At 40.5% G+C, this 23,815-nt stretch overlaps 1 protein-coding gene across 2 annotated transcripts in view; it reads right to left on the bottom strand.

Annotated features, from left to right (window-relative positions):
• Positions 1 to 23,815, bottom strand: part of NAV3 (neuron navigator 3) — an 892,975-nt gene that overhangs the window by 808,313 nt on the left and 60,847 nt on the right. For both annotated transcript variants that reach the window (XM_060412470.1, XM_060412471.1), the window contains exon 2: positions 11,099 to 11,223. The gene's annotated coding sequence lies outside the window, so the exon portion shown is untranslated. The remainder of the gene's footprint in view (positions 1 to 11,098; positions 11,224 to 23,815) is intronic.

Raw genomic sequence — 23,815 nt, 5'->3', positions numbered from 1 at the left:
GGAATACTGGCTATTATTTCATGACATGCTATTTCACTAAGCATTTAACACATATGTTTCAATAAACATGCAGGGCTCTTAAAGGAAACACGTGTTAATTACCAACCTAGTATGCATTTGTAGAAAGATCAGGAAAAATTTGGAATCAAAAGCAAAACATAATCCTCACAGTTTACATTTAATATCCATTTGTACCCTAGTAAATATACTTCAAGACACTTATTTTTTCAACAAACAAGGAATCATACTCCATGCTAATCCTCACTAGTGTCATTGGTATAACATTCAGCTTTATTATGAAAGGCCACATACACAGTCATTTTAGGAATAAATGAAATTTAAGAAATGCCTCTTCTACTGAAGATAAAAATTATTCCTCCTGTTATTATTCCAGAGAAAGAAATAACACCCCACTCCAGTAGTCTTGCCTGGAAAATCCCATGGACGGGGGAACCTGGTGGGCTGCCATCTATGGGGTCGCACAGAGAGTCAGACACGACTGAAGTGACTTAGCAGCAGCAGCTGTTATTATTGACCCCTTTGTCTGAAAAGAGGTACTGTTTGGTCAACTCTCTGTGCACTCCCTAACAGTTTCCTTAGGAAATACTCCTGAAAGGACATGTACATTGTAACACCTTTGTGCACTTCCAAACTATCCTTCAGAAAGACTAACTTCTCACAGCACAACAAGCAGAACAGAAGACTCATCTTCAGAATTTTAACTTCAGAAGCTATGACTCAAGAACTCCACTTATCCTACCTATCTCACCATCCACAAATGGCACACATCAAGAGACTTAAAATCTAACCTCTCCTTCAGGAAACCAACCATATAACAATACTATAAAACAATGACTTGTCCTAGGTACACAAGAGGCTGAATGCAGAAGAAATAACACAGCGTGAAAGAAGGAAGAGAATCAAAGAATGAGTTTTATCAGGTAAAACCTAAGTTTTGTAATTCTGTGCCAATGAGAGTCTTAAGACAATAAATGAGTGAAAAATTACTCATTTATCTCACTCAAAGGAAGTCAAGTTCTATGTACATCTCAAGGAGTAAAGCAGAGGTGTTTGGGAGAAGGCAGAAAGTTCCATATTTTCTGAGACAAAGGGGTCCAAGTAACTAGACATGGGTAAAGCTCTTAGCAAAGAACACAAAAAGATAAATCTAAGAAAAACATTATAAACGAGAACACAGGAAAATTTAAAAAAAAAATAGTCATATCTTATCATTTAATTCTACCACAGTAAACAAAAGGTTCCAAGCCACAAGAAAGTTCAGAAAAAAGAAGTTCATCAAGAATGCAAGGCATGAATGGACCCAACAGGCATCGACTGATTCATGTCGATGGACACGACAGTTCTTTGGCGCATGACATGCAGAGTCCCATCTATTTGCAAGTCTTGCTTATTGGTCTCCAAGCACCTAACATCAGTCAGCTTACATAAGAGTCAGCATTAGCTGCCCACCCGACCCCACCGACACACACACACACACACACACACACACACACACACACACACACACACACACACACACACACACACACACACACACACACACACACACACACACACACACACACACACACACACACACACACACACACACACACACACACACACACACACACCCCATCCCACATACCCAGCAACCCCAGCCAAAGTTACTGGTGACCCATGACAAGCTGATTTATAAGCTCTCTCTACCAGACGGGACTAGGTCTTTACCCTTATTGAAAATACAACCATTAGCTCATTTGGAGGCCACCAAGGTCTGAAGGTAGGGTCTAAGAGGAAGGCGATGAGTTTAGGAACTGGGATTCAACGCAACTTTGGCGGTATTAGTTTGCTTGAACCTCAGTGGAAGTCAGAGAAAAGCGGGGGAGGGGGATGGAAGTGAAGTCACTCAGTCGTGACCGACTCTTTGCAACCCCATGGACTGTAGCTCGCCAGGCTCCTCCATCCATGGGATTTTCCAGGCAAAGAACACTGGAGTGGGGTTGCCATTTCCTTCTCCAAGGGGTCTTCCCAACCCAGGGATCAAACCTAGGTCTCCCACATTGCAGGCAGACTCTTTAGCATCTGAGCCACCAGGGAATAGCTAAGTTTTTTATTTTCATTTTTTAAGCCTGATCGGCTTTTCTGCACAAGTTTTTTAAGCCTGATCGTCTTTTCTGCACGAGCCATACCTCCTGCACAAGAGAGAATATACCCATCCCTCTGCCACGCTGTCTATGGCTGCCAGAGGCTCATTCTGTCACACACCCAATTTTGTGAGGACTCTTGTATAATGAGACATCTGTAAGAGGCACAATAGTGGCCAATTCCAAAAACTGGGGAAAAAATGGGGAGGAAAACGAAGATCAGGGGAAAAAAATATCAGGAAAATAATCTGCTAATGTCTTCATTCACATAAATATTCACAATACCACAGATTAATTAATACTTAGCTTTCATTTAAACAGTGTATAAAACTTCCATGATGTCAAATTCTTCGAGTATTTTTCAAGACCTGTAACATATGTTTATTTTCCTTTCACTATAATTGGGCTGTTATTAAAAAAAAAAAAAAGGAATCGTGTCTCCATCTTCGTGAAAATTCCCAGTCCTGTGGTTATAATCAAGGGTGAAGCTGCTCATGACATCAAAATCAATGCGAGCACTGAAATTAGAAGGGGCCCCACTTGACTGCCACACCCACCTTAACGTTTTCTTTTTAGGATAAAACATGGCTTCAGGCACTCTGGCTTCTTGGTTGATTTATTTAGAAATACATGAGAGCACTCCCTATTCCACATTCAGTGTTCAAATTTTCCTTCATCTCCACTCCCTTACACACACACACACAAACAAACCCTCAAAAGCTCAAATATCTTCTGACCTCATAATCCAGAAATTAGATATAAATTGGTAGGTCTGATCTAAAGCATGCCAGTTTCACTTAGCTCAAAACAACTGAATAAACCTTAAAGAGCCTTTTCTGAACTTTCTTTTCTAAAAAAACAGAAATCAAAATATAGGCTACCTGACCTTTAACAGAGATTAAATTTTGAATTTATATAGTATATATTTTAACTGACAATTAGTGAAAGAGAAAAACATTATCAAAAAAGGTAAAAATTAAAACTAATACTTTAGACATCTGATTACAGGGATAGGAACAGTTACAAAGATGACTGGTTGAGAAAAGTTTAAAGGCTCACTTTAGAGACTGTTTCATACTACATACTACTCTTCTAGGTCCCTGGGGGCTCAGATGTTAAGGAGTCTGCCTGTAACATGGGAGACCCTGGTTCAGTCCCTGGGTTGGGAAGATCCTCTGGAGAAGGAAATGGCAACCCGTTCCAGTATTCTTGCCTGGGAAAATCCAATGGATGGAGGAGCCTGGCAGGTTACAGTCCATGGGGGTCACAAAGAGTCGGACATGACTGTGACTTCACTTCACTTCTTCTAGATAATAAAAGGATTATTTTCTTTGGCTATTCTGCTACACACTCCTCTTCGCTTTCCATCATCAACCTAGATGCTAGACTGAAAATCCCCGTTTCAACAGCAATCTTTTTCTCCCCATCATAAAATGAATTAATTAATGAATTCAATAACTATTTATTGAGCACCATCCTCTATGCCAGGCACCATTCTGGGAATTAGGGAAAATATAGACAAAAAGAGGCAAATAATCTCTGTCCACACACAACTTTCATTCTTTGACTAAATCTTGAGTGAAAACTCACTGTGTGCTCAGACACTGAACTAAACAGCAAATACAGTAACAGTGATGAAAACACAAGCTCACCCTCAAGAAGTCACAATTTACTTGTTTTTTTCCTGCTAACTTTATTTTTGCATTTCCCCCCTTTTTAATTTTTTTTACTTTTATAGAAAGTGCATCCTAGGATACTTAGGCCCAAGTTTGCCTAAAAAATATCTTAATAGATAATAAATTACCAAGTATCAAGCATTTCCATTTATTTGTTTTTTTAAAAAAAGCGTTCCCTAATCTCATTATGATAAACTTCAAAGTCGTCTACAATAGAAGCAAGTGGCAATGTTGACAAATTTGACTCATTTAGAGCTTTTCATTTCTAGAGACTCACCTGAATGTTTAAACCATTTTTGTCAGTACCTCCAATTTATTTCCCACACCCATCTCCTCATCCAGGATCTACAGGCCAGACCACTTTCTCATTTCTGCTTTTCAATTAGGTGATACCTTGAGTTGAACTGCCTTCTCTAACTAAGGCCCAAAGTATATTTTCTTTAATTTCTACTTAGAAATCACATTAAAAGATAAGCCTCAATTAGATTGTAGACTCAAAATGATTCAAAAAGGAATTTAATTACATTTTTCAAGTGTATAAAAGGGGGGGAGGGTGTACTAGCATGATGGGATGAAAGCAGAGTCCTAAGCAGAGTTTCACATAATAATGTTAGAAACATTTTGCCATATAAGTGATAATTAAGTCATTTCTGCTGTACTATCACAGAATTTGAACATGCAAAAGGATCATGTGTACAAAGCACAAAAAATGAAAACAATTATGAACTCTAAATGCATTGTATGAGAGACAGTAAAGAAGATGAAAGCCTGCTAGTATTAGCTGGCTATTATTTTGATGTTAATATCCTAACACTTAACAATATCTGAAGAAAAAGGGAAGATTTTTCTCTGAAATTTTGTCTATAAGAGTATAATAATAAGCCCATTATTTATACACCAGCACATGGGAGAAAACTAACAAATCGTTGCAGTTTTAGAGTCAACTGGGATTTCATACTATATAATCAGTTATATAAGAAAAATACATAGAAATACACTTATACACATATGTGTGTGTTTGAATCATAAAGACCTATCTTTAGCTCGTGGAACTGTGCAAGTTTGATATGCTAGATCTAAGCCCAGATGAGAGATTCTGACTGCAAATAGACTATCCAAGAAAGCCAAACAATACGCAATCATGACACAATGGTCTTAGTCTGCAGATGTGAGCATGTCTTTTATTAAAAGGGGTTACTCCTCAAGACGGATGCAACAGCACCAATTACTCTCCATTCCTGAATCTCCACGTGCACAATGAGGGGATCAGGACTTGAAACAGTGCCAGGATAAAAAAGGGAGATGACGGAGGAGAAGAAAGAGGCTTCAGATTAATGAGCTGGCATACACACTGCGGCCTTAATGGGCAGCCCTGACAGGGTTCAATTACAGTGGAGCGCGCAGCCTCATTACTGCCAGGGGCTGTCACACAGGGCACTGGTGCAGAGGAGAACCCAGCTGACTGCAGACAAAGGGAGAAAAAAGTATGTGAAAAACAAAAGACAGTTACACAGCATCTTCAGGAGCAAAGATCCTACCCTCAGCCGCAACACACACACACACACACACACACACACAGGCACACAGGTACACACACACAGACACACACAGACACACACACGGACACACACACAGACACACACACACACAGGCACACACACGGACACACACAGGCACACACACGGACACACAGACACACAGACACACACAGACACACACAGGCACACACACACAGACACACACAGGCACACACACACACGGACACACACACAGACACACACACACAGAGACACACACACACGGACACACACACGGACACACACGGACACACACAGACACACACATGCACACAGACACACACACAGAGACACACACAGGCAAACACACACAGACACACACACAGACACATACACAGACAGACACACGCACACAGACACCCACACACACACAGGCAGACACCCACACACACACATGCAGACACGCAAACACACACACACACACACACACACACAGGCACACAGACAAACACCCACATGCTCCTCAGCTCCACCCACAAATCCAGCACACACACAGGCACAAGATCTTTGTACTTACACACAGGGAAGTTTCCTCCAATCCGGCTTGCTCATTGCTTATTATCTAGAGGGCCTTTAGACGGAAATTTAATTAAGAGCTAGTGTCAAGGCACTTTTTACAAATGAGACCTTAAATACTATTCCTCCAAAACAAATAAAATTAATTCCCATTAAAATTGTGACTCTTCATGCCAGTACCTTCTTGTCTATTGCTCCACGCTGTCTCACGAATGATGATCACCCTTTATGACATAATCTTCAATGTCAAAATTATAAATGTAAAAGGGAGCAGTTTAATTCCATGAATAGTTATGTGTAAATTTTCTAGGCTATTCAAAATTCTCTTCATGTCCTGGTGTCTAAATGGAGGGGGAAATGTGCTAAATGGAAATTTGATAAGGCCTGACTAATAAAAGTTCCAACAACATGTGGGATCAAGTCTTGCCACAGAAAATCCATTTCTGAAATGCACTCCATGAATCCACTTATGAAAGACAAAAGGCTGCCTCTTCCCCTTGAAAAATCTTCTGCCTCTAAAAAAACAAGTACACATTTAACTAACTGATTTGCAAACAGGGACTTGATGTGAATATAAAAAAAAAATGATCCAGGCACTAATAGATAACAATGGCACAAATACTATGCGCTCACTCAGATTCAGTCTGTAAATTTTAACACACAATATACACATCTGTGCTGGATGTGCAGTAGAATGATAGTTACTTGAACAGTAAACTGTAAGCTGACATTCTTTTTCTCCAAGAAAAAATATCTCCAGGTGAATTTTAACAACCAAGCCCTGTTTAAATAATTATTGGGTTCCTTTTCAATTATCTATGAGCATTCAGAAACAAAATCAATCTTAGTGGAAACAATTCAGAAAATGCTTTAGCGTCTTTTAAAAAGAAAGAAGCAACAGAAAACTCTCAGGATTACTCTGAGGATAGTTTTTAGTCCCCCTTTCTGCATGCTTCATAAACACCTACAGGTGAAATGGATTTAAGCCTAGGAAAGCATCACCCCAAATCAGAAGGGACTTACACAAACGCAGAGCACAGATTACTGAGTCAAATGAGGCTAAAATAACAAAAAACAAGCAAAGGGGAAACATTTCAAATGAATGGACTTTCCTATACCAACAAACCAACTCTGAAAAAAGACCAATATAAGTTTGCATTATTTAAAAAATGGCTAAAAGTAGTCATTTTTCTGCAAGGGATTCATGCTAACAACTTTTCTAATACAGAAAGAAGGCATAGTCATAATTCTGAATAGAAAACACAGCAGAAGCAACAAAAAGATGAACATTTCACTCATCTTTATATTTCAGCATATATTCTCACTCTATCATTTACAGATAATTGGACCCCAAACAACACTGACTTATTTGGATAAAGCATCGTTTACCAGGCATGATTCTGGTGGGAATTTCCAACGGAAGTATTAACTTAGACCAAAGGCTTCTTAACCAACCTAGTTACTCACAGTCCAGGAGCTCCTATAGTCATATTACACTTGTGGCATCGAGACCATGAGGGCCAGGAGGTGAGCCATCAGCCACCTGATCATGAACGGTGTGTCGTCCTCCTGTATCTGGCTGGAGTCCACCCACACCATCTCCTCACTCCACCATGTTCACCTCTCACCCAGACGCGCCACTCTAGGCAAGGGAAGGACCTCAATAGTTAGTTCCTCCCTAGCTACAATGTCAAGAACTTCTACCATGGGTACCCAACAAAATATTAATACTTATGAACAACAACGAAAACGGGCCACATAACACTCACTGCACCAAGAAGGTCCAGGTCACAGTTTTGAAGGGCTCCACACAGCACTGAGTAGCCCCACAAACATGAACAGAGACAAGTCACATCCATCCTCTAAATTTATAGGTGGAGAAATTAAGGCACTCTTTACTGAGTTTGAATAGGCTATAAATACAGAAAGAGTGAAACGTATCTGAAGCATCTCGATGTGCAGAGTTTGGCTATTGAAAACCACTGGTTTTCCTCTCCCTACCCTTTACCGTAATGAATGCATGACTTCATTATGTCTTAAGACCCGTAGCACTTTGTGGCTTAGGTCTCATCTCACATCTGCCAAGCTAAACCACAGAAGTGCAGGACAAGGACCGCCGCAGCTTAAGTGCTGTACAACCACTAAAAATACACTTTATATATACCTCTGATCTCAACTACATAATTGGCACAGATCAAAATATACTGCAAATATATTGCAACTCATCTCCCTCATTTCCTCCCTACAGTGCTGGTAGTTCAAAGAAAGATCTTGTCTTGGTCTTTATTACAAGCTTTAAAACCCCTACACAACTTTTATTCAGAAAACTTGTTGTTACTAAAATATGCTTTGTTCTCTTCTGAAAATTCCAAATGCTATCACAGTAAGATTCTTTTCTTCTCATAAGAAGTGTAAAGTTAGATACCAAGCCATGATATGGTAACCAAGGAAAGGAAGAAGAAATGAAATTAGGCGGGAGTGTATATAATAAAGAGATACAACCTAAAAATAGTACTGCGGTATAGTATAATTGTTTAGTCGCTAAGTGTGTCCACTCTTTTTCGACCCCATGGACTGTAGCCCTCCAGGCTCCTCTGTCCATGGGATTTCTCAGGCAAGAATACTGGAGTGGGTTATCATTCCCTTTTCCAGAGGATCTTCCTGAACCAGGGAGCAAACCCATGTCTCCTGAATTGGCAGGTGAATTCTATACCACTGAGCCACCAGGGAAGTACAGTCTAATATGAATTGATTTAAATTTTTATTCTTTTAACTTTTTACATTACCATGTGTGAATTTCTAAAAGTAAAATAACGAAAACATGAAAATTTTAACTTAATTAAAATTTTAAATTAAGTATAGACATTTCCCCAATTATGAGATGCGTGACTTCTTGTTATTTCCAGTAGACAATGTATGTCTTAATGCTTCTTTTATCTCAATTTTGCAAAACCTCATGCCTTTTTTCTTTTTTTTTTAACTAAACTTTGGGCCTGCCCATAAAACCCCATTTCACCAGCATCTGGAGAAAATCCATGTATGCAATAGTTAGTCATATGACCTGGAAGACAGACGCAGCTAAGCCAGACTCAGCAAACATCCCACCAATAAAATGTCTTTTCTCCAGAGGGCAAGATTTGATTGGTTTTCCACTTCCACAAGGCTGAACCACCTGCAGTCAACAACATTCATTTCCCCAGACTTGACTCAGTGCGGGTCTTCCACTCTCACCAGATATCCAAGTTTCTGATCTGTTCCAATGTTTAATAGCTGCAAAATTCCGTAGTCATCCAATGCATGTTCTGTCCTCAACTGTAAACAAATTCATCCCATGCACACTCCATAAAGCCAAATACCAAGCAACAACTGTGGTTTTAACTGTGGCAAACACTCAAGATAGCAACCATCTCTTCCCTGACTCCTACCCTCCCCATCACTAAAAAGCAAACCCAAACTCATATATTTCCCTTTGATCCTGATTCCCTTGATTTACTTGAGCTTCCCAGGCTCCAGCTCCTTCAACTCTGTGTATTCTAAATTACATTTCAATTTCTGGCCCATTCCATTTTGGGGACTCTGTAGACCAAGTCTTCCTCCAACTTGAATATGCACACTATTTAGTTCAGGCTGCTGAAACAAATACCATAGGCTGGAAGGCATATAAACAACAGAAATGTATTGCTCGCAGTTCTGAAGGCTGGGGAGTCCAGCATCCAGAAAGCTGCAGGTTCAGCATCTGGCGAGAACCTGCTTCCTAGAAGGCAGTCTTCCAGGTGTGTTCTTACCTGGCGGAAGGGGCAGGGAGCTCTCTGGGGTCTCTTTTATAAGGGCACTAATCCTAATCGTGAAGGCTCTCTCCCCATGATCCAATCACCTCTCAGAGACTCCACCTCCAAATACCATCACATTGAGGGTTAGGTTTCAAAACATGAATTTTGAGAACACACCAGTCAGTTTACAGCTCATACAAACCACCTCAGAGGCTTGTGGAAAACGTAGATCTGGAATCAGCTGGTCCAGGGCAGTAACTCAGATTCCGCATTTCTAACAAGCTCCCAGGTCACGCCTAGGCTGCGGGTCTTGCTGATCTGAACAACACATTTCTCTTCATCCCCCTTACTTTCCTGGACCTTAACATTCCTAATTGCTAGTTATCACTTGTTCTTCCAGTATGCATATTCCTCTTGCTAAATATGAGGTACCCTGTCCCTTCTCACAAAATCATCAAGAATATCCTGATACAAAAAAAAAAAAAAAAAAAGAAGAATATCCTGATACAAACAGAAGGCCACAATTATGCAATACCTAGGCAGCTCTTCATGGAAAAAGTCAGCTCAGATATTTTAGGTCATGAAATCCTATTTTTAAAAAAAGCATCCCAATAATCATCTATATTCAGGAAAATATTAAATTGCCCAAGGTTTTCCTGTAAGTGTCTAAGCTATAGAGCACTTGGACATCGGACATCACCATATAGGAAACAGCTCAGTATTGTTAAGACTGCTGCTGCTTCTAACAGCTGCAGAGGTTATATTGTAATACGGTAATCCCATGTATGAGCAAATCGTATGCCTCCCTCACAATCCTCTAAGGGCTCTTTCCATGAACATAAAAAATCAGCTCCTTTCAAAGGATTTAAGGGAGGGGAGTGTCAAACAATGTTTAACACCACAGTTAGCAGCTTAGACTGCCCTAAACCCTCTAAGCACACATAAATAAAGCTAGATTTCATTATGGGCTTGACAGCAATGTGTAGCCCTACATTTTTTATTTTATTTCAATCCCAGGAAAAAGCACAGAGGAAGAAAAGAGGTGCTTGTGGACTAAAAGAATGCTTCATAAAATATCATTCTAAGAAGTAAAGAAACAAAAGGGAACGCCAGTGAGTCGAGAAATGCCCTCAACATATTTAGCACTTTCTCAAAAATATATGAAAATCTGATCTAACAGATTGCTCTCGCTACATTTTAACTGAAGCCCCTCATTTGGGCCATAGTTTCAGCACTGGAAGTCTGGCGACAAAAAAAATGCACATTTTCCCATGGTGATTTTTAAACCAATGTATTCACTTTGCCCACAACTCCTCTTCAAGAAATTATGAATCTCTAGTCACACTCTTTCATGACTCAGAACATTAGAGACTCCTCCAGGTAAACACAGCTTATCGTGGTTTGTCTCTTACCAGAGCACCTCTAATCCACTCAGAGAGAATCCAGCAGAGTCTCTAACTCCTGGACTTTGTTTTCTGGAACAACCAATTCCACGGACATCAATTTGCTTCTAGAAGAGTCCGATCAAATCACACTTCTGCAGAAAAACAGATAAAAATGTTATGAACTTTAAGAATATGAGTTCATATTTACCACTCCACTGATAAGTGAAAAAAATCACAACAGACTCCAGAAATAATTGTGTCCAGGGCTCCGAAATCCTGGCACTTCATAGACAGTTAACTATTTGTCCTTTCTCTAACATATTATAGAATCTGCTATCTCCCTGGGCCATGCCTACAACTCTTCAAGTTCTTTCCTGACACAAATTTCTCCTGCTGTTTTATAGGATTTTCTTTAGTTTTGAGAAGAATGGATGACATTTACTGTCCTTCTTCTGACTCTTCTTGAACTTGCAACTTGTATTTAAATCACCATATATTTATCTACATATGAAATAATTTCCAATTCCTGTTCACTTTTACTCATAGGTCATATTTCCCAAACCATTAGTCATGTTCCAGATGTTTCCAACAAAGAACACTGGAAAAGAATTACTCGTGATTACTATATGCGATTTAAACATTCCCTATTTCCAACTTAGTAGAAGTAAAACTGAATTTAATCAGAGGATACAGGATGTGTGTCTCAGGAATGGGTCCAATCACATTAAATCATTGAGAACTATGATTTCCAAATATCAATAGATGTTCAAAATTTTGATGGCAAGTTAAAAATTTTTTAGAATTAAAATCGCAACAGGTATACACTGCTCTGAAGAGAATAAAGGCAAATGGCCTGATTTTAATTGGTTCCTGTGAGTTATATTATAATTGTAACTTTCTAAAGGGTTATTATCCCAAAAGGAAATTCCCACACTTCTAATCTAGAATTTGTAAGCATTTTTAATCACTGTTCTGGAAACTCTCATACTTAATATAAATAAATCATTCATGATTCCCTCTAAATACAATAAACACTGGAATTTTCTTTCTAAAAATGATAGCATTGCATTTATTTTTCTAGTAAGAGGGAACGGGGGAAAAACTGTACTGAAAGAAGTTATGAAATTGGATGACAGATTAGGTGGGGTAAATCTTACACTCCCTTCATGATTCTGTTCTTGTTTTTATAAATCAGAATCTAGGACGTAAGTGCCAGTCACACACATTTCATCTGGGACCCCTCCTACTTATAACACTGCCACAATAGCAGAAGTTCACAATCACATTTCACATCACTGACAGCTTTGGAGATAATGCAAGGAAAGGGCCCAGCTCTTTCTTTAGATCTGGATTGCTTCTCTGATGTTAACAGCCATGTGTACCTAATTTTATTTTATTTTTTCTACAAAAGAGGTCAGTATAAATCAAACACTATGGCTGATGACAAATTCAGTCAAAATGTACCATTTATACATAATCATTTTTCTGGACATCATGATGTTTTCATCTCAAACTAGTCCTGCGTTTTCTGAAGCTGGCTACCATCCCCCATTGCCACCCTCTTCCCTCTACACAGAAGTACTCTCTGTTGTAAGTTACCCCCTGAATCTCCCAACTCGGAAGCCATGTGTTTTCTCTAGATATATGGCAAGAATGATACTGGCAGCTAGAAGCCTGAGGCCCCATGCCTGTGTCCACTCAAGCAGCAGTAATAACCAATCCGTTCTCTCCCATTTCATCATCGCTATTCTCCTCTGATGCTGCAGGTCAACCGAAGAACCCATCTTGATCTTGGCAGTAGGACTAAACGGGGCATCTTATTTGGAAGAGGAAGCATGGGCACGGGTGCTTACTCCCGCCCTAGAACAGCTCCCTCTTTAATGCACAGAAGTAAGAGTTTTACGAGCTCAATTTTGTTAACTAGGATAAATTGCTTCAGAATAAATCCTATTCTTAAAAAAAAAAAAATCCACTAGAAATAGCAAGAAGATACACAATTAGAGACAATTTCTGCTTTGATCCATTTCAGAAATTATGGAGTCTAGTTTCCTCACATGACAGATGTGAAACAGAGTCCCAACGAATAAACATGACTTGACAGTCACAAAGGGAGCTGAAAGCCAGAGGTGGAATTCAAGCTCTACCCGTTAGACATTTCACCACAAGGATAACAACTGGTTACATTAAACCGTCATTAACAACCGCTTCTAACCTTCCTGTCCAAGGCTTCTCTCGTTCGAATCTGGGCCATTTAGCAACCCCGAACTTCTTTGAAGCAGACAGAGGTTCAGCCTGAAGATCCCACAAAAGCACACAGGTGACCCACTTGTAGGTAGGAAGACCCTCCGTGAAAGTAGAGCCTGTGCCAGAATTTTAACGTGTTTTTTGGTCTTTTCCCATAGCCTGGAAAAGACCCAAGAACTGTATGGCCTCTAGCTGAAACCTGAACCCAGAATCAATCTTTCTGAAAAACTTAAATGGGGCAGGGTGTACCAAGAATCCATCCAGAACAACAGAAAATGACTCCACAAGAACCACAGCCACTCCCACACTGGGGTACCTTTCTCCACTTCTCCCCCTGCCTTCAGAAACTTCCTCTGCAGCTGACCCCAGATGTTTAGAGATGTCCAGAGCAAAGGGCCCTGGCCATCTGTGCTCCAAGCCCGTGGGCCCCTAGCATTGTGCACTGACTCCATGCTAATCACCACGCTTCTGTGAACGGAGAAGGGCAAACTACAATTTGAAACGGTTGCTGTTGTGTTTGTCTATTTCCTCTTTAATAGCCCCAGCATATAGCAGAATCCCTCGCAGCTTGTTGAAGAATTATTTTTTTAATGTCATGTTCTACTGAGAGCCATTGCTTTGACTGCATTTATACTTGCTCTGTTGACATGTTTTTAAAGATCATCCCAGACAAATTTTGGAACTTATGAAAGAAGAAAGTGATTCCACTAAATTATTCTATGATGCTTCACAATATCCAGAAAGAAAGCAAGACCTATGAAAGCTAATTAGTCCCACGAGAGCATCTTATTTTTTCATTTGTTCTTATTAGAATATAGTTTATTTACAGTATCATGTTAGTTTCAGGTGGACAGCATAGCAACTTGGTTATACACACACACAGAATAGGTCCCTATTGGTTATTTATATTATAGTAGTGGGTATACGTATAAATCCCAACCTCCTAATTTACCCCTCCCCGTGAAAATATGTTAAGTGGCAAATTGTATAAATCCCAACCTCCTAATTTATCCCTTCCCATGAAAATATGTTAAGTGGCAAATTTATTTTGAATCAAACTCAGACACCTATAAGTCCTAAGCCTGTGAACACAGAATACACTCAAGCATAAAAGGAGAGAGGAAATACGCCCAAGGTTTTGCCTAAACAACCGTCACAGCCTGTGGTTATTTCCCTGTTACTGACATTCCCTATAATGAAGTACAGAGAAGAAGCTCCTCGTATTGCAGTTTTGGTATAAAGAGCAAGCATTGCCACTTTCTCAGCTTCTCAAGAATGTCATCTAGTAATAACAAGAGTATTAGACTCAGAGGACAGCAAGCCAGTCGTCTCATTTTACAGACTCATTTACAGATAAAGAAACCCTCACAGAGCTCCTCCACACAAGCTCTCCAAAGTTCTCCCGCAGCCTCTCTAATCCTCCCGAGTCTTCCCCTTCAGACGGTCCTCATCTCTGCACCATAGAACATTTTCCCCCAGTGGGCTCTTCTCTTCTAAAGTTATTTAAATCTTCAGAATAAATTAACTCTTTCCCATAACCAGATCTACACCACCACTGCTCTCCAAAGCCTCCCAGATAACTCACACAATTTCGAAATTTCACTTCCAGCCTCCATCAGCTTGGATCAATCAAAGCCCAATCAGCTGTCCTGCTGCTCGATGTCCTTATCCGCTGGCAGACCATAAATATGGGAAAGTCCCATCAATACCAGTAACAACAAAATTAGTTTAGTTAGAAGAAATGATTATACTCAACAGGGGAAGACTCCAAGAAGCTACAAAATGGCAAAAAAAAAAAAAAAAGAGAGAGAGAGAGAGAGACAGACAGCCTCTATTTTAAAATTCTTGAAATGGGTTTTGGTTGTCAATATATAGAAGAAGTAGCTGGCTGGGAGACATGACTTAATAAGTGCAAGGCAGACTCCTCTGTCTAAAAGTATCTCACCCATCTGCTGAAAATGCTTCATTTCATCGTATCAACAGCACAATCCATGAGATTTATTTACGTTATTAATAGAAAGCTTTACTGTTAACAAAATGCAAATACTAAGAGGAGCAAATACTGCCTCCTACGAACTATACTTGACCCCTGATCTACCTAAGGGTTAGGGGTACAGATCATTGAAAATCCATATGTATGTCATTTTACAACCAGGTTCTGCATCTGTGGATTCAACTGATCGCATGTAGTACTGCAGTATGCATTTTTTAAAACTCTGCATATAAGTGGACCCACAGAGTTCGAACCTATGCTGGTCAAGGGTCAACTGTATTTCTAATTTCACACAGATCAGATGGATCATCTGGCTCCTCTAATAATTAGCTGAGATCCAACACCTACGGAACTCCTTACACAGTGAGGACTGACAGTCAAAGGTTTTGCATTACAGAGCATACTTAGGGAATAAGTCTGAAGTTTGGGAAAGGAAACATATGGAGATAAAAGAAAGTCGGAAGCACGACAACTCTCACTGTCTCAGACTGCTGACAAACACTATCCTTCCTTCAAAAGCCGAATTTCCTTAATAAAGGAGAACAGGAACACCACTTTTACATTCTGCAGATTGTTGTGGCCGTTGAGACTTTTATAATCATTGGAGGCTTTTGAAAGTGAAACGGCACTTCAGTTACTCCCTCAACCTAAGCACATGGGTATCTTCAGAGAGAAAACGAGGGAGCTGAGAGAATGAAGGATACCGAGAAAGCGAGACACGAGGAAAGTCAGTCATTAGTTAAAGGAGGTGTTTCTAGCACGTCACAAGCCTGCAGCAGCGGTTCTCAACCAGCGGCGATCCTGTCCCCCAGAAGACACCAGGCCCATCTGGAGACACGTTTAGTTGTCACAACTGGGAGGGAAAGAACACCCTGGCGTCTAGCGGATGGGGTCAGGGGTGATGCTAAACATCTTACAATTCATAGGACAGCCCCCACAATAAACAGCCATCCAGACCACGGACTGACCTAGAGATTATCACAGTGAGTGAGAGAAGTGAGACAGAGAAAAACAAATTTCATGTGATATCACTTATATGTAGCATCTTAACAAATGGTACAAATGAAGTTATTTATAAAACAGAAACAGACATAGAAAAAAACTTATGTTCCCCAAAGAGGAAACAGGAGGGGGAGGGTTAAATTAGGAGTTTAGGATTAACAAATACATACTACTATACATAAAACAGGTAAACCATATATACACACACAAAACAAAAATAAACAATTTATATATATATATACACATATATATACATAAACTGAATAACTTTGCTACACACCAGAAACTAACTCTATATTGTAAATCAATGATACAGTTATCAATTTAAAATTCTCTTAATTTAAAAAAAAAAAAAGGATTATCCACCCTAGTCTAGAACACCACTGGTGCTGAGGTTGAGAAACCCTGGTCTAAACTCCTGTAAAATGTGAAAAATGATTGCAGGGACAATTAAACAAGGGTCTTTTTAGCAGGTACAAAAGGCTCACCAGGAAAGATTTCACTTTGCTTGTGCTGATCTGCATAGCCCAGAGGCAGGCCACTGTTTTCCACAAACCTTTAACACAAATGTTGATAGTAACTGTGAAAGGGTCTAGCTGCTATCCTACTGACCCAAGAACGAGCATGAGTCTAGCTGGCACCCAGATACGCAGTGATTCGGTGAGATGGGGCGTTTGCGGTTGGAGAGATACCAAAATCTTAAGCACTGCGTCTGTATTTAGAGATGAAACAAAAGTAGACATTATACCCTTGGGATTTTCAGTTCATCCTACGAAACATATGGAAGTTTAAATGAACCCAGATAACGATCATGATGAAAACAGCAACTAGCATCAGTTCAAAACTCCCTGTGTGCCAAATACATGCTGGATTCTTTACAGACACAATATTGTGTGGCTATTATAAACTTTATTTTACATTTCGGAAAACGTAGGCTCTGAGAGATAAGGTAATAATTAGAAAAATGTAGGAATCAAACCTAGGTATTCCTGACTCCAGAGTCTAGCTTTAACCACCGTACCATACCAACTTCCTAATGAATGAGAGTACTGATCCAAAAGAAAGAGGCGAAGAACAACGTTCCTTCATTTATCCCTCAATTATCTGAGTGTCTCCTAGGAGCTAAGAATACTGTAATGAAGAGGACAGACAGATGCCTTGATCTCAGACAACTAACAGAGCAGCAGGGATAGAAATCTCCAGAATGAAACTCGGGGGCTTAGCCGGAGTCTTTGATGATAAAGTCTGTAAGGATAAAGCAGAAACAGGAGCTTTCTATTTGTTCAAGAAACTCTGACTCCCTTTAACTAGGCCCAGGGCAAAGCACAGCCTAATCATGTACGGAGGCCTCTCCTCCCTTAAAACCCAAAATTAAACTTCGCTTCCCATACAAATAGAGCTCTTTCTCCCCATCAAAGACCATTTGATGACAAATTCCACACAATATATATATATATACACACTCACACACGTGTATGTGTGCACATATATATATACATAATTTGTATGTTACATAACATATATTTAATACATAATATATATAATTTATGTATGTGTATATACTTATACATATTATATATGTATATAATACATAATTATGTATAATATATTAATACATACATGTGTGTATTTATACATATTATAATATGTATATAATATATACATATTATATGTGTATATAATTATACATATACATACATAATTTGTATATATAATCTGTCCAACAAATGCCGCTCACCAGGCTCCAGGACTGTAGCTCACCAGACTCCTCTGTCCATGGGATTCTTCAGGCAAGAATGCTGGAGTGGGCAGCCATTCCCTGTTCCAGGGGATCTTCCCTACTCAGGGACTGAACCTGGGTCTCCTGCACTGCAGGCAGATTCTTTACTGCCTGAGCCGCCAGGGAAGCCCATATACATATGGACTTGCCACTTTCTATCCATCCAGCTCTAGAAAAAACTAGGCCTATGGCTTCCTTACGTATATGAAGTTCTCAGATCCAAGACTGCCAGTCACAAAGATGACGAGAGGCATCAAAATACTATAAAATAATAAACGAAGCTGCAGAAGCAGCTGTCTGGTGAACCAGCTGCTGCTTGCACATGAAACCGTCTCATACATTATGAAGACCACGGGAGAGCAAGAAAATCCCCCGGATTAAGACACAAAAGGCTGTTATTTCAAGGCACAGCTTTATCACTTACTGGTTGTGACCCTGGGCAAGTAAATTAACCCTCCCAGAATGCCCATTCCCTCTCCTATTAAATGAGAATAATAGCTTCCAGTCTACCTTACAAAAATGCAATAAATAAATAACACATATGGAAGGGCACTGTAAACTGTGTTACCTATGACACAGGTATCCAATTTTATCCTTCCCTAACTGTTAGAGGTGAAACATTGGTTAGAAATGCTTGGCTGCAAACACGTCACGACACCCTCATCCAAGTGCCCCATCACCAAGTGTCACCAGCAGAAAGAAGCGTGGTCGCAGAAATGGCAGAACCTGACGGAGGCGGTCTTTCCACGAGATGGCGCTAGAGCTTCCTCGCTTTCAGTTTTCATCTTCAGTATTTTGCTCACAGACACACCTTTGCTGGTGGCTTAGACGGTAGAGAATCCGCCTGCCAACGCAGGAGGCAAGGGCTCGATCTCTGGGTGAGGAAGATCCCCCGGAGGAGGACATGGCAACCCACTCCAGTATTCTTGCCTGGAGAATTCCTACGGGCAGAGAAGCCTGATGGGCTACAGCCCATGGGGGTTGCAAAGAGTCGGACATGACTGAGTGACTAAGCTCGACAACAGCAGAAGCAAAAAGTTGAGTTATTTGTAGTCATGAACTTTTCAGGTTTCATACTTGAGCACATTTCTCACAGGTAGATTGCACAACATCTCCCTTCTCTCACCCCAGTATGTAGGAAGGATTCTACAACCTGAAACAGGGTAAGGATCACATTCCTCTTCTCCCCATCTGGGCTACCACAAGGCAAGTTTAGCTACGGAGAACAAAAGACTAATGAAAGTGTGGATGAAAAAGTTAGCTGACATTTATTAACACAGCACCGAAATATTCTAAATGAATGCCACACATACAGTGTGATGAAGATAACACTCATGTAGCTAAGGGCAAAGACTTAGAGTCCTAGTATATCTGATTGGGGAACTATCCAAATATCATCGTCCTTCACGGTGCCATTTGCCCTCTTCCAGTGCAAGCTCAAGATGTCTATGACAGTGTCTGAAGGAAACTTTTTCACTTATGCAGCAATGATTAATAGTGCGGGCTCTGGATCAAACCATCCAGATTCCTATGCGCATTAGACCATGTCCTCTTGAACAAGTACCTGGGTGACCTTGGACGAGCCACTTAACTGTCTCACTCTCAGCTGGCTTCCGTGTAAATGAAGACAGTAAGAGTACCTACTCCCTATGGCCATGTGGGGAAATGAGATAACCCAAGTCAACCACGTGACTGGATGCCTGACATTATACTACACATTCAGGAAATGTTAGCAGCTACTTATCACAATTGAATGAGAGAGATGCGAGGGATTACTAACTTCCAAATAGGCAAACGATTTGAAAGAACTCCTAATCCTGCCCACCCCTCCAGCCTTCAAGGTCCACTTTAATTGCTAAGCAAAGATATAAACAGTGAGCACCTGAGGGTAAATTTTCAAAAAGCAAGACATATAAACATACCTGCAGCAACATCTTCGGTGTAAGAGTGACCAGTCCACACAGAAACCAAACTTCAGCAAGGGGGCACTCAAGGGAAAGCTGGGAGCACAGGCCTGAGGTCTCAGCGGCCTTCACACTAATGCAGAAAAGGCCTGAAAGGAGAGCACGGAGGGCCAAGGAAAAGCTGGGGCTGCTGACAAAAAAGCAGGCCACTCAGGAGCAACCAGGTCAGAAACAGACGGCGTGACCACAGGGGAAATTCCTCTGGGATTCGAGGTGGCGTACTGAAGAGAGGAGAACTGACAAGAAAACCAGGAACGTCAGGAAAAGTCAGACAGACGTGCTAAAGGTTTAAAGAAGTCTTAATGACCTTCCTTAATGCAAGAGGATTAAAACATGCTGGAGATGAAAATGGAAGCCACAGGCTGGGCCCCAGCCCCTACTATCCTGCACTCCCCCACCAGATGTGGCTCATCACCCTCCGGTGGCGCAAGCCAGTCAGTTCTGCTGCAGCTCAAGAATGGGTTCCAACATGATCCGCTGTATCAGGAACCAATTTAAGCATAAGCAGATCTTGCATTGGTTTAGGTGCGATGTCATCTTTGGGGAAGACCAGATAAACAAAGAGAACACAGCTGGCTGATCCAAGCCAGGTAGGTATTCAAAGTTCCAGGCAGGCCCCATACTTGAGCATCTATCAGCCCCCTTTGCTGTATTATGAGCCTCACCACCAAGGCTGCTGTTAATTTTCACTCCTATCTCAGATAACCCTCCGGGCACCATTTTGCAATAATTCACAGGCTACAAGCCCTTCTGACAGCAGCTTCTACAGGTAAACCTCAGATTCTTTTCAAGGAAATGTGCCACATTTGATGTGGTATTTCTGTATTTCCTAACACTTAACTGATGTAAACCTGTGCTTTCAGGTTTATTAGGTTTCTATCTTTTTCCTCAAAAGTCACTTAGGAAGTTTCGAATCAGTTCAGTTCAATTCATTCGCTCAGTTGTGTGTGACTCTTTGCGACCCCATGGACTGCAGCACGCCAGGCGTCCCTGTCCATCTCCAACTCCCGGAGTTTATTCAGACTCACGCCCATTGAGTCGGTGATGCCATCCAACCTCTCATCCTCTGCCGTCCCCTTCTCTTCCTGCCTTCAATCTTGCCCAGCACCAGGGTCTTTTCCAATGAGTCAGTTCTTATCAGGTGGCCAAAGTATTGGAGTTTCAGCTTCAGCATCAGTCCTTACAATGAATATTCAGGATTGATTTCCTATAGGATGGACTGGTTGGATCTCCTTGTAGTCCAAGGGACTCTCAAGATTCTTCTCCAACACCACAGCTCAAAAGCATCAATTCTTCCACGCTCAGCTTTCTTTATAGTCCAACTCTCACATCCATACATGACCACTGGAAAAACCATAGCTTTGACTAGACGGACCTTTGTTGGCAAAGTAATGTCTTTGCTTTTTAATATGCTATCTAGGTTGGTCATAACTTTTCTTTCAAGGAGCAAGCGTCTTTTAAATTCATGGCTGCAATCACCATCTGCAGTGATTTTGGAGCCCCCAAAAGATAAAGTCTGACACTGTTTCCACTGTTTCCCCATCTATTTGCCATGAAATGATGGGACCAGATGCCATGATCTTAGTTTTCTGAATGTTAGGTTTTAAGCCAACTTTTTCCCTCTCCTCTTTCACTTTCATCAAAAGGCTCCTTAGTTCTTCTAGGCTTTCTGCCATAAGGGTGGTGTCATCTGCATATCTGAGGTTATTGATATTTCTCCCAGCAATCTTGATTCCAGCTTGTGCTTCATCCGGCCCAGCATTTCTCTTTCTACATATAAGTTAAATAAGCAGGGTGACAATATACAGCCTTGACATACCCCTTTTTCCTGTTTGGAACCAGTCTGTTGTTCCATGTCCAGTTCTAACTGTTGCTTCCCGACCTGCATACAGACTTCTCAAGAGGCAGGTCAGGTGGTCTGGTATTCCCGTCTCTTTCAGAATTTTCCATAGTTTGTTGTGATCCAAAGGCTTTGGTATAGTCAATAAAGCAGAAGTAGATATCTTTTTGGAACTCTTGCTTTTTCAGTGATCCAGCGGATGTAGGCAATTTGATCTCTGCTTCCTCTGCCTTTTCTAAAATCAGCTTGAACATTCAGGTATGACCTAAATCAAATCCCTTATGATTATACAGCTTTTGAATGTGTCGCTCCAATCCCCTTTACCCCATAAGTGGCTCTTCATTGTGCAATTCTGCAACAGTGATTTTTAGCCATGTGTATGTCACGTTATAGCAGACCTGGCTGTATCCTGCAGTGACCACATGATTTTGGTATTTTACATAACCGTGTAAAAGTGTTCCCCTTGGCTGGAGTGCCACTTTGCATCTGAGGTTTACGCTCACTCTTTCTAATTAAACCCTACTGTCCCTTAAAGTTGAGCTCTTCCACCAAGCTTTCCATGGCTGGCCAGCCCACCTACTTACCTGCTCTTTCTCTGAGCTCCCATGGCACTTTCCATGGACACGTCTATCAGTACACTTGGCATGAAGTACAGAATGACACCTTTCCAGGTATCTCCACCACTGACTTCAATTTCAAAAGCATGTACCCACTGTATACACTTGGGCATCTTCAACATGGCACAGCATAGGCACCTAACAACTGTTAGCTGAGGTAAATGGAACAAAACAAAGCCACTTTTGAGTTTTACAACCCACTCGGTATCTCATAACTCAACAATATCTACACAGAATTTCAGGAAAGAAAGAAAAACTAGAAGAAACAAGGAGCATTCAAAACAAGCTGAGTGTGTTCAAAGCTGCCAGATCAATTTAAAAGGTGTAAAATTTAGGAGACTGAATAGGAGAAAGTCCACACCAAGGGAGACACTGAAGAATACTATATATATGTTGAGGAAAAGTATCTGAAAACATTGGGGAAATGTGTTTATAAGTAAATCGTGAGCTTCATGTGTTAAGAAAGGATGAGACTAGCAGATACTAGCGACCTTTTACCAAAAATGTCGTAATAGTGGCAGCTAGATACTGTTTTCCCTAAGCGTCCTTTTATCATTTAAGTAAAATTTTCCGTATATGTTATGGGAAGGGCATTTCTGGAAAGGTTTATTAACTTGGAGATGAGCTATGTTTAAGCCAATTAAAGGGCACATGTCATGGTCTTCCCTGAATAGAGAGTGAAGTGAGATATAATAGAAAAGTTCCTCTTAGTTTAGGCAACATTTATAATGAGACAGACTGATGACAAAGCTTTATCACGGATTGTGAATCCATATATATAGCAAAGCACTCAGAGAAGAGCCTACCCTAGTGACTTTAAAGGACTTTTGTTGATAGGAGAACTAGAGTCAAACTTCACCAAATGGAAATGACCCCTTATATTGCTTTTAAAGCTGCACACATGTAGGCTATGCAGCAATTGTCCTTGAACTTGAGATTCACTCACTGCTCTAATGCAAAGAGGAATAAGACAATGTGGAAGCTGCTTAAATGCACTTTAAGCCTTTCATTTTATTGCTAAATGAAAGAAAAAGTTTCCTCAAATTGGTAAGAAACGAAACAGGAAAAAGCAGGACAGAAAGCATTTCAAAGCAATGTTATAAACAAAGAGAGAAACTCCATTCACAAAACAAAGTTCAAACAAAAAAAGAAAGCACTCCAAAGAAATAACAAGTAAATAAATAACATGAAAGAGTAAAAAACAAAACAAAACAAAAAAAACCCAGACTCTGATAAACAAGCTTTATTTATGAAACCTATTTAAGATGAGACACTTTTAAAAAGGCTGCCAGAGGCTACCATTG

The sequence above is a fragment of the Ovis aries genome, chromosome 3 (genome assembly GCF_016772045.2).
Source record: "Ovis aries strain OAR_USU_Benz2616 breed Rambouillet chromosome 3, ARS-UI_Ramb_v3.0, whole genome shotgun sequence".
NCBI lineage: Eukaryota > Metazoa > Chordata > Mammalia > Artiodactyla > Bovidae > Ovis > Ovis aries.
Note: the sequence above shows the minus strand (reverse complement) of the source record. Positions and strands in the feature narration are given on the sequence as shown.